Source organism: Dermacentor albipictus, chromosome 9, assembly GCF_038994185.2.
Source record: "Dermacentor albipictus isolate Rhodes 1998 colony chromosome 9, USDA_Dalb.pri_finalv2, whole genome shotgun sequence".
Taxonomy (NCBI): domain Eukaryota; kingdom Metazoa; phylum Arthropoda; class Arachnida; order Ixodida; family Ixodidae; genus Dermacentor; species Dermacentor albipictus.
In genome coordinates this window covers 92,552,577-92,564,896 of record NC_091829.1, presented here as the reverse complement: position 1 = coordinate 92,564,896, position 12,320 = coordinate 92,552,577, and the positions used below count along the sequence as shown (strand labels likewise).

The 12,320-nt window shown below is 46.6% G+C and overlaps 1 protein-coding gene across 1 annotated transcript in view; it reads right to left on the bottom strand.

The window, feature by feature from the left end:
- LOC135914612 (phospholipid scramblase 2-like) overlaps positions 1-12,320 on the bottom strand; it is a 70,846-nt gene that overhangs the window by 33,340 nt on the left and 25,186 nt on the right. The gene's annotated exons all lie outside the window — the stretch shown is intronic.

Here is a 12,320-nt window from a genome sequence, read left to right as displayed (position 1 = left end):
TTCTTCTTCGTCACTTTCCCCGATGTCTGAAACATTTATCAGCAATGAGCTCCAAAAGCCTTCAGCTGTCTTTTGGGTTTTCTTATGCTTGTTTGCTCTGTAGAAAGAAGAACGACGAATGGCCAAAAAACCTGGAAAGAAAATCAAAGCAACTCTCAGCGTTCTCCATTTCTGCAGCGACCACGGCGCTTTGTACACAATCGTGTACACATGCGCGTGCGAGCGTTAGCGTTCGGTCATCTCCTCAGAATGGATGCAATTATCACTCCTCGGTACCTCATATGATGCACAAGCGCGTCTAATTTTTTTCGCTTGCCACAGTAAAAAAAGCGGCTCTAAAAAAATAAGAACTTGACTCACCGCTCTTTGCTGCTCCAGCGTCCGCCACTTCTTGCTTTGATATGAACATCTTCACCGAAATGCGACAAATGGCGCCCAAAATGCACATGGTTGTCAGTTTAAAGTTTGGGAATGCGCTAAAGCCAACCTAATAGAAAATTGCGCGCCCTAAACACGAAAAGAACAGCAGAAATACAATGTACACAATTGTGTACAGGGCGCCTTAAAGGGTTAACGCGGAAGAAGCTAACTTTTGAGAAAGCAGAAGAATTTTCCATAGCTTCAGAGAAGGCGCGAGGGGACGTTCATGGCATGCGAGAAGCAGACCCAGTGACTACGGGAACCAGCATCAATGTTGTACAGTCGCAACGAGGACGACGACCCTGGACGAAGTGGAACATGGCAAAGAACAACCATTCATGTGAGCGTTGCGGCGGCCCCTACGCAACACACATGTGCCGTCATCGAAACACCAAGTGCCACCATTGCGGCAGGAAAGGTCATATGGCAAAGGTTCGCAGCAGCAGCTGCCCTCGAGAACGTGGTGCCTTTGCCGTCGAGGAAATGGAAGGTGAGAGCGAAGAAGAAATGTTGCTTGCTCTTGTCGCTCACAGCTCCGCCGACAGAGCTACGTTAGGAAGAGTTGAAAAGGCAGGGCCGGAAATTGCGAATGATTCTAGACACGGGTTCTCCGGTCAGCGTCATACCGAAGTACATATTTAAGAAACATCAAAAATGATAACCGGCACTGGAAAAAACGTCGCTCCACTTAACATGCTTCCTCGGGCCATTGCCAGTTGTCGGCGAGGTAACCATGAGGGTTCAGTCTGGATCAACTGTTGTGACCAGCACGCTAATCGTCGTGGCAAGTAACGGGCCACTGCTGTGCGGCCAGAACACAATAGAGGCCTTCCGTAAGGCGGGTGTGTCCTTCTGGCACACTAGAACCACCTTAAGTGTAAATGTTCTTCGGGATAACAAGAGGACGCCTCTGCTCGATTTTTTTTCGGATTTTTTCGATAACAAGCTTGGCTTTTGCAAGGGCCCCCCTGTGCAATTACACCTCAAAGAAGGAGCCCACCCACGTTTCTGCAAGGCACGTACAGTGCCTTATGCTATGCGCCCCAAAGTTTCGGCCGAGATCGACTGTCTTGTGCAAGACGGAGTGCTTTCGCCGATAAGCATTTCAGATCGGGCAACACCGGTGGTTCCGGTAGCAAAAAAGAAAGGTGATATACGATTGTGTGGCGACTTCAAGTTAACAGTCAACCCGGCGTCTCACTTGGAACAGTATCCCCTGCCCAAAGTTGAAGACATATTTGTGGCGCTTTCGGGAGGCGAAGTCTTCAGTACTCTGGGTCTACGCAACGCGTACAATCAGCTGCCGCTGAACGACGAAGCTAGACAGACGGCGGTACTCAACACACACCGGGGCTTTTACTGCTACAATCGCCTAGCATTTGGAAGTGCTTCAGCCCCCGCCTTGTTCCAGCGACGCATGGAATCAATTTTGCAAGGTTTGCCGAATGTTCAAGTGTACCTCGACGACATCATTGTGGCGGAAAAGGAAAACGACACGTCGGTACTGCGGCAAGTGTTTCAGTGGCTTCGTGGACACAACCTGAACTTGAACAAAGCCAAGTGCCGGTTTAGGGACGCACAAGTGGCGTTTCTGGGGCACCGCATCGATGCCAAAGGTCTTCATCCTCTGCAAGATAACCTCGAGGTGGTACTGGCCGCGCCGAAGCCAACATCGGTAAGCCAGCTGAAATCGTTCTTGGGCTTGGTTACTTATTATGCTAAATTCCTGCCTAACTTGTCAACGACGCTGGCTCCCTTATATCGTTTGTTGGCAAAGGGGATGTTGTGGCAATGGGGGCCGTCCCAGGACAGAGCATTTAGAGAAGCAAAGAGTGCCTTAGGTAAGGCTAAATTTCTGGTCCACTATGACCCGCGAAAACCACTTCGAATGGAATGCGATGCCTCATCGGTCGGCTTGGGCGCACTGCTGTCCCACCGCATTAACGGCGAAGACTCTCCGATAGCTTTTCGCTCTAGAACCTTGACGCCGGCGGAGCGAAATTACCCGCAACTGGAAAAGGAAGCCCTCGGCCTAGTTTTCGGTGTGACAAGGTTCAGAGACTATCTTTTCGACAATAAATTTTGTCTGATAACGGATCACAAGCCGTTGACAGGGCTGTTCCATCCCGAGAAACCAATTCCGCAGATGGCGGCGGCCAGGATACAGCGTTGGGCGCTCCTTTTATCAGCGTATCAGTATGACATAGAATTCAGGAGAGGACCATTACACGCGAATGCCGATGCTTAGAGCCGTTTGCCGCTTCCGGAGCAAGGGCACCCTGGTGCAGGTGATCCCGTCTAATATGGGCTACATGCGCAAGCTTTGACCGATTTTTTCTTTTAGCGCAGAGCAGTTGGCAGAGAGCGCGAGCGAGGACATGCTCCTCCGACAGGTGAAGACGTGGATCCTTTGTGGTTGGCCAAACTAGGTGGGGCCGGAGCTACAGTGCCTTCAGCCGTACTTCACCCGCAGATACGAACTCACTGTGAGTAAAGGACTAATATACTGGGGTCATCGCGTAGTTTTGCCCGAGACCGTGCGGGCACTTATTCTGAGAAAACTTCACGACGCTCACCCAGGCATGACTGCAATGAAGCGCCTGGCCCGTACGAGGTTTTGGTACCCCGGATTGGACCACGACATAGACAAGCTGGTACAAAGCTGCCAGCAATGCCTGCAATGTTGGCCCATGCCAGCGGTACAGGTCCCTTCAAGTTCGCCGAAAACCAACAAAGGTTGGTCTCACCTGCATATCGACTATGCAGGGCCAATGGAAGGTCACATGATCTTGGTGGTGGTAGATGCGGAAACGAAACGGATAGAGGCAGTACCTCTTAAAACAGCAAGTGCAGAAACTACAATCGAAGTACTGCGAGAGATCTTCGCGCGTTTTGGTCTGCCCCATACAGTCGTTTCCGACAATGGGCGACAATTTAGCAGTTCAGTGACTGGAAGAGTTTTCAAAGATAACCATGGTGTGTCATGTCACCTGCGCTCCATACTATCCGCAGTCAAACGGATTGGCGGAGCATGCAGTTCGCACCATTAAGGAAAGTATAAAAAAAATAAGAATGGAAGTCTGCTCATTTGTATTTCCAAGTTCTTGCTATGCTGCAGGGCAACACCGAGTCTAGATGGTAAGTCGCCCGCGGAGATGTTGCTGGGTTTTCAACCCAGGACCCGCCTAAGTACACATTTTCCAGAGGAACAGTTGGCACGGGATCCCACGGTGAGCAGACCCCCGGCACCGTTGCCACAACTCTTTTCACCGGGAGCGCCTGTTTGGTCGTGGCAGTACAATCAGGCTCGCCAGAGATAGTTACCCGGCATGCTGACGTCAACAAGAGGTAGGCGTATGGTCACGGTGGATACCACAGGAGGGGTGCAGCGCCGTCGCGTAGACCAAGTGCGGTCACGATTCGCAGCGGATGAAGTAAAGCAAGAATTCTACGCAACTCGACCTGGAGACAAAGAAGTCAGAGTAATCAATCCTCTGCAGTGGAAGACGCTGAACCATCGTCACATGGATCACTTGGTACATTCCATGCTTCCAGTGAAGCAACCTCAAGTGTACCGGCGGGCTTATGTCGTCCTAGGCATTCTACGCGCACAAGGAGACCACCCGACAGGCTAGGCTTCTAAGGGGGAGGAAGTGCCGTATTGCGTCATTGCAAGCCCGCCTGTCGCATCACAAAGTGCACATTCACCTACTGATTCGTACGGAATAAAAGCAGCCACGCTATCTTTATTTACCATTCCATTGCTTGCACCTACTGCGTCTGTTGTTACTCGCGCTACAGCACAAATCTATCTATGCCCGCAGTGAGAGTTGATATTTGATAAGTTCACGTACAATATCATTCCTGTCAAAATTTTTATCTCCATTGGGTTTGGAATTAGGCGTAACTAAGTTTTTCTAGCGAATTTTCGATTAGGTATTAAAACGTTTCATCCAATGCGTTGCTAGTTGCGCTCGAATTGTATAAGCTTATTTTTATGGAGAGCATGATGGGAATAAAATTATTTACTGCTATATGTTTCACTTAGATGCGTTTTACACTTTGTTCTCTTGTTTGTCAGGTTACATTTGAAAGCGAGGAATTAGGATTGATTAAAATGAACAAAAATTGAAATAGTTCCTTCTGATGATACAAAAAGTACTAACATATTCTGAGCGTTCATACGTCACTTTCGAAGCGTGCTTGTGACCCAGGCTTGCAATGCATGCCGTCATAACTACGGCAAGTTAACTCTTTTTCTTATCGCCTACCTCAAAAAACTTCCATACTGCAACATTTTAAGAGCAATCAGGAGGAGAAATCTCAGATATAGTGCAATCAGTGCTAAAGCAGTGAAAAAGCAAGTTGTCTTCGTTACCACATTTTGTCTAAAAGAAACATACTTTAACCTCTAAAGTATTACACTTTGGGTAATAAGACATATTTTTCTTTTTTTTTTCATATAGCGCTAAGTGAGCTTATAAGACCTGGCAGTGCTTGGCGTAAGCAAGGCTTCGTATCTGCGGCTGCGAGCAGGAAAGCATTGAAATCAGTGATGACACATCCCTGTAAAATGCATTAGTGATGTGGTTATGCCTTTATTGTATGTATTATATAACATATCCGGCAGTAAATGCCCAGTTTTTTGTGCAAACAACTACAAATCTAAGAACAAGCAAAGAAATGTCATGGGCGTAAACAAGGTTAAAGGTTTTGTTCACTGCGTTGCTCATTTAAATAAGCCCATATAAAGGCTTAAGCTTTCCTAGCAAACTGAAAATGCGTTAACTCTGCAAGTTTTGTTTTCAAACATAAGCGTCACATTGTATCACATTTTCTGGGAATCAATATTAAGAATAACAGATTTGACCAGGAAGAAATATGTGCGTCACATTTTTTTCGCTGCCTAGAAGATTCGCCTTTGTTAGAAAATGCGGCCAGTGAAAAAGAATTTGATGAGGTATTTTGCACCAACAACTGGAGAAAGAGCGCAATAGAATGATGATTTTAATGCGGTAAATTCTGTCCTGAGGTCCCTATCCTGCACAAGGCTTGCTATCTTTTAACGCGGGCGCCACAAGCACGGTTGAAAGGGCATTCGTCTTTTTGTTCAACGGCATACCAAGTGGATTGTTTACGTTTTACATTCATTTGCTTTGTTGAAATGTGCCAAAACTTAGCAAAGCCCCTTCTTAATGGATTAGTCTATCTGTTACCGGCGGGAGCGTCTTGCGGAATCTCACAGCAGCACATTTAGCTTCTACTTCGCCCGCATGTTGCCACTGTGATATCGTCTTGGTTCGTGACTGTCTGCAACGACGAAGCAGAAGTTAAAGATGGCGACGAAGAGATTGGTGAGCAAAAGTCCCTTCACAGAAGCAGCCCCAGTGCCCAAACTCACATGGGTCGGTGTATGTTCGTAGCTTCAACACATGCACAGAACGGGCGAGGGAGCATGCGGCATGCTCATCACCTCATCGCATTTGCCCCGTCGGGCAGCTTCTCTCAGCGTGGAGATTCGGCGCACCCTAATAACCGTGAGAACAGGAGTCCTTATCAGGAGTCCAGAACAGGAGTCCTCATCACGCCTACTAAGCGTGAAGCAGGCGTGAGTGGCAAGCGTGGAGAAATATCATGCTTAGATAAGGCATGTAAAAAAGCTGCCAACGAACTCTTACATAAGCCTGCATTTTTATTACAGTGTAGCGGGAAGCAGGATGCCTGCATGTGGCGTTGACATGGCTCACATGCTGCGAAATATCGTCGCACAAGAAAGTGCAAGACGGGGTCAGAAAAGGCGGCGACGTGCCCTGTCCTAAGTTCGAGACACGCCGAGATGTGCAGCGGTGGGCGCGTCATAATTTTCCTTAAAAACGGTCGTAAAGAGGTGCCTTGGGATGAAGAGGAACAGATTGGGACCTCCGGAATGAACATTACGACGGTACACAGTGCTATCCCACAGAGCGTAGATGCGTAAGAAAGCGTCGTCGGGCGCGTATTCAAAACATTCGGTGAGCACTTTGAGTGAGGCATCGCGACGTTGCTCATAAGGATCGGGGGAGCTGTGACACAAAGAAAACATAAACGGCATTATCGATGTCAGAAACGCCAGAGCAGTCGATGGGGCAAAAAACAAAACATCCACATCTTGGTGCCGGCGTTGGGACTTGGGAATCACAGAGCATGAAAACAATTGGAGCTCCCAAGGCCACCGACAAAGCCAACCCGTGGAATCCTTGAGGGAGGAAAATGAGCCGAGAGCATGACTGTTGGTTACCACGGAAAACAGGTGGCTGTAAAGGCAAGAACAGAACTCGTCAACTGCCCCAACAACAGCAAGGCAGTGCCGTTCAGTAATACAATAGTTGCGCTCTACTGGTGAGATGAGGCGGCTGGCCTAAACGATCGTGCGATTGTGGCCATGCTGTCGCTGGGCTAGGAGAGCGCATACACAGTGACCACTGGCGTCCGTACACAATTAGGTTGGGGCTTTAGAATCGATGTGGGTGGTGATCGGGAATGATTCGGTACCGGAAAGTTTTGGAGAGCATGAATTTTGTCTGAGTCAGGTTGTTCTCAAGGAGCACCGACAAGATTATCGATAACTGCATTTTGGCTGGGACCGAAACGACATTTCGATGAGATGTGTTGCAGCCTCCAGTAAAGAAAAACGTCAGGTATGGCTGAGAGGTGTTCAAGGTGAGTGTACATTGTTGCTCAAAACCCAATTACGTCGACGAACCGCTGAAGCAAGGAGTCCGTCATAGGCTGAAAGTGGCCGACGCATTAAATAGTCTAAAGAGCATAAATTGATCTGGAAAAGAGCATCATGTGTTATAAAAGCGGTATTTACTCCGTTTATATTGTCGATGCCGATCTGCCGCTATACCGATTGAAGGGCCATAGAGGAAAAGTAGCTGGCGCCATAGATATAGTCAAGGGCGTCGTTGATTCGTGGCAGCGGTAGACTCCTTTCTTGGTGGCTCTGTTCAGAGGGCGGTAATCCACACAGAATTGCCATGTCCCGTCCTTGTTCTGAACCTACGCTACCGGTGACGCACATGGGCTTATAGAAGATTCAATTAGGTTCTTGGCAAGAATTTTGTTAACCTCAGTTTTGATTAACGGGCGCTCCGATAGAGATACTCAATATGGCATACCGTGACTTTGAGCAGCATCGCCAGTATAACAACGGTGCTTGACAGCAAGCAGCTGGCGTGAGGGACAATTGTCAAAGGCGAAAACATCCCCGTAGGAAAACAAAACACCCTAAAGGTCCCCGGCTTGTGCCAGTATGCCCATCGCAATCATTTTCTCTATCTTGGTATCAGTACAAGAGGCACACTTAAGAGACCTGGTAGGCTCAGATGAAATGTCGGCTGAGAAAGGCGCCACGTGATGGTAATCTGAGGGATCAAGCTGGCCGAAGCAAACTCCGTGTGACAAATTTGACTTTTTAGACCAAATTTTACGACAGGAATGCAAACGCCGTTAGCCGTGATAGTCAGAACTGTATGAGGTACGGTGACTAGGTAATTCAGTGGAGTGTCTGGCAGATGAATATCGAGATACTCCACATCAGGAACACACGGAGAAGTCGGCACTTCGACATATGACAAGTATTTGGGCAGCCATCGAACAAAGCTAGTGGGGCTTAGGTGGATGGGCATTGCACCACAAGTATCCGAAAGAATAGTGCTAGGCTCAGAGAGCTGCGGGAGCAGTCCGTAAAAGCCGAATACGAAGAAAGGAAAGCAAGACAGAGAATGAGGTCGTGTGGACCATGGAAAATCATGCTAAAAAAGACAGCAGTGTGGCGGCCGGCGATGCATGCGTAGTCTGTACGCATACCGATGAGAGGAACAGTACTGCCATCAGCAACGCGGACGACGTATGTTGTTGCAGGAGTAAGGATTTTTATTTCGTTGTCCGGAGGCGGCACTCATGTTGGAGAAGTGAGCACCTTTGTAGATCAGCGCAGTGTTAACAGTGCCTTCGACATCAAATTCAAAAAGGTTCTGGTTCATGTACAAAGTCAGAAATCTATTGTAGGACCAGATCGACATCGCATCTTCACTTCTTGAAGCTGCATTTGCTGGTTTTCTGGGCGGATGTGGGGACAAATGAACGGCGACAAAGGGGCAGGGTCGAAGGAGACTGATGACGTCGGGAGGGCGCCGATCGGCCACCGTGATGATTCGGAGCAGAGACGTCAGAAGCAGTACGATTCTGGCAGGATGCATCGGGAGCATCAGGTGCAGAGTTACAGAAATTGGCACTGTTCTATGTCGGACACTTGGTTAGAAAATGGTTGCAGCATTGACGAGCGATGTGGCCAATGCAGCAGCGGTGGAAGCAGATGGGCCTGTTGTCATAGATGCGCCATTGAGGCGAATTGCGGGATTTGGTGGTAAAAGAGTGTAGGCGACGAGGAGGGCCATGAGTGAAGTACTGCGCGCAGGGTACGTAGGTCGATGAGCACGTGGAGATAATACCCATGTTTTTAAATTCTTGCCGGATAGGCCGCCTATTCGGCGGCCTTAAGCTCATGGCGAACGACGCGAGCTACGTTGTCACGTGGGATTGGCTGGAAGGGATGTTCCTCACCAGTATACGTGACAGCGTTATTTGGCAGGCGCATGATGTGTGGCGTGATGTGTCGGTTATTAGCTTGTTCGATGCGGAGACATTCTTTGATGATGGCGTCAGTACGTAGAACTTTGCCGGAAACCAGTAAGTTGGAGACCTCGTCTGCGATACCCTTCAATATGTTGGCCATTTTGTTCCAGACGTCTTGTCGTTAGCTGTCCATTAAAAAGCTCAGGCGTCTTATATACTTATTTAAAATACCTTACAGGCCCATTTAATGGCATTGGGTAAGCGGGGACACAAAGTAAGTGTTTCAACAGGATTAAACAATGTAAATGTAAATACAGGCGGTCACAAGATAAGGAAACAAAGCTCAAAAATATGTTTGCCTAGGCTAAGCTTTAGACAGCGTAAACACAGTAATATACTCATAGACACCAAAATTACAAAAATACAAGTGTGAAAAACATGAAAGGAAAGCAGGTCAATATTTCCTTATACTATGTTTCTACAGGAAGCTTTGCGATTCTTCGTGAAAGGCATCATGATTTGTTAAGCACGCAACGTTATCAGGAATGCTCTCCCATACGGCTATCGCACGTGGCAGTGCTGATGTGTTAAATGACAGTGTATCGCTGAATATGCGCTTGAAACTATGGCTATTGTTTATGCGACATGACGCGCGCGCTGGTACTTCAAGCGCAACACATGAGGTCGATTACCGTGAACGTATCTATGGAGAAGGCAAAGAAGACTTATCGTGCGACGAGTTTCGAGTGGCTCGAGCGAGATATCTGCTTTAATCTTAGTTACTCTGAAAGTTATGTCGTAGTTACTTCTGATGAAGCGCGGTGCTCTGTTTTGAATTGATTCTAGCATATCAAATAAATAATGTTGATGTGGTGACTCTACTGATGCCGCTAATTCTAACTGTGGGCGAACAAAAGTTTGATATGCTAATTTACGAACTGTAGGAGGGTATTTACGCAAGTTCCGTCGAAGGTAACCTAGAGTGTTTGAAGCTCTTGCGCAGCTAGCTGTTATGTGAGTACTCCAGGGAAGATGAGTTTTAAGTTCAATGACAGGGTACATGTAGGACGATGTCGGAGGTACGGAGTTGTTATTTAGGACGTAAGGAAAGCGAGAGTAAGATTGTTTTCGCGAGAAGGACATAACTTTACATTTGTCTGAGTTCATGGTAATCCGCCGTATAATGCACCAGGAACTGATAAGGTTAAGGTCGTTCTGTAGTACCAAATGGTCATCAGATTTTTATATCGTATGCCATAAAATGCAGTCGTCTGCGTAAAGCCTTATGTGCGAAGATATGTTTTGTGGATGGTCTATAATGAAAATTAAGAAAAGAAGAAGACCAAGGACACTGTCTTTTGGTACGCCTGAAGTAACGTCAGAAATAAGCGACGAGTGGCTATTAACAACAGTGAACTGTTGCCGCAAGGAGAGAATGTTTTGGAGTCAAGATAAAGTTAATGAATCAAGTTGAAGCGCGGATATTTTTGAAATGAGGCGACAATGGGCGACACGATCAAATGTTTTCGAAAAATCTAAGAATACACAGTCAGTCTATTGTTTGGTATTCATGCTTGAATCTTATTCTGTTGTAAATTCGAACAACTCAGCTTCACAAGATAAGCCTTTTCTGAATCCCGGCTGCCTAAAATAAAAAAAGTCATTTAATTATAAACGGCAGTAGATATGTGATGATAGGATATATTCCAGTAGTTTACAGCAGATGCATGTTAATGAGATGGTACGGTAATTTCATGGAAAGTATTTCGTATACCCTTTGAATACAGGAATAACATTTGCAATTTTCCAGTCCGGGGGTAGTTAGCCAGATGATAAGGATTTCCTCAAAATATGACACAAAATTTGGCTTGAAATTGAAACGGTATTTTTTAGTATTTTTGAGTTGATCTTGTCTATACCGGAAGATGTGGATAAATTCAGATTACTTATCAAAGACGAAATGCCATCTTCTGTAGTATCTATCGGTTCTATAAAGGATAATCAACGTCGCGAACTATGGGAAGAGTGGAACTGTCTTGTGTAAAAACAGATGTGTGAAAATTGGTAAACGCTACTGGACAATCAGCGTCAGACAAAGGGCTTTCGCCGTCATCATGTAGCACAATATTGCGGACAGTGTTACCTGGTGATATGACTGGCAAGAATTTTCTGGGGTTATTGATTAAAAGACATGGCAGATCACATGAGAAATATTTGTCTTTGGCTGCGCATAGCTCCTTGAAGTAAAATTTTAGAAAATCACTGTATGCTGTCCAAGATGAGGCTTGATTGTCCCTTCTGGCCGCCCGATACTGACGCTTCTTCTTGTTTCTTAATGCTCGAAGGTGCTTAGTAAACCAAGGATTAGATCTGTCATTTGCGGTAACGATTTTTGGCACGTAAGTTTCTACCAGAGCTGTTAATTTGTGCTTAAAAAGTTTCAAGCTGTACTTTACCGATATTGAATTAAAGAAAGGCAGAAACTCTTCACAAAGACAGATAGCCAATTCAGCATAATTATTTTAAAAGTGGGCTCTATTGTAATGTCTAATACTTTCACTCTGAGCCCGATAGAAAGTTTGTGGAATAATAATGTCTAAATGAAGAATTTTGTGATCGCTCAAACCATCAATCTACGCAATAGGCCCGGCGGTATCAGGTGTGGTATTGAATACTAAATTAGGATGTTGGGGCCACGGGCGTGTTGATCGACTGTCTGGGTTAGGTTGTAATCTAGTGTTAAGCTAATAAATTCAGCAGAGGAGCGGCATGACGATGACAGACTTGGCCGATCAATAAGTTCAAGAAATGTACAATAAATACGGCTCTGTGGTGCTCTGAACACACGTCACAAGGGCCTCTTTCGCATTGACTGCGTGGCCAAATGGGTAAGTGAACAGTTCGCTTAGTTAAAATCTGGAATGTCCAAGCATGTTTATTTGTTTTCGCGCGCTCTCTATCGCATGCGTAGGGTGCCACTGAGTTAAAAAACGATGTTAGTGAGCATGGTGTCAAACCTGTTATTAGTGCTAGCGCGTTATTAAAGCATTCTCCACTTTTCGACGTGAAAGCCGGAAGAGAGAACTTTGTCGCGAGCGTGGCAAAGCGTCAGGACTGGATAAATGTAACCAGCCCTAGCCGATGCTGACGGAGTCTCGTCTGTGGGAGGCATGGTAACGCGCTCGATGCAGTGACAGTTGCGGAGCTCCGTGGAGATAACAGGAATCGCAAACCTCCAACGAAATATTATGTTTGGACAGACACAGACAAAGGAAGCAATT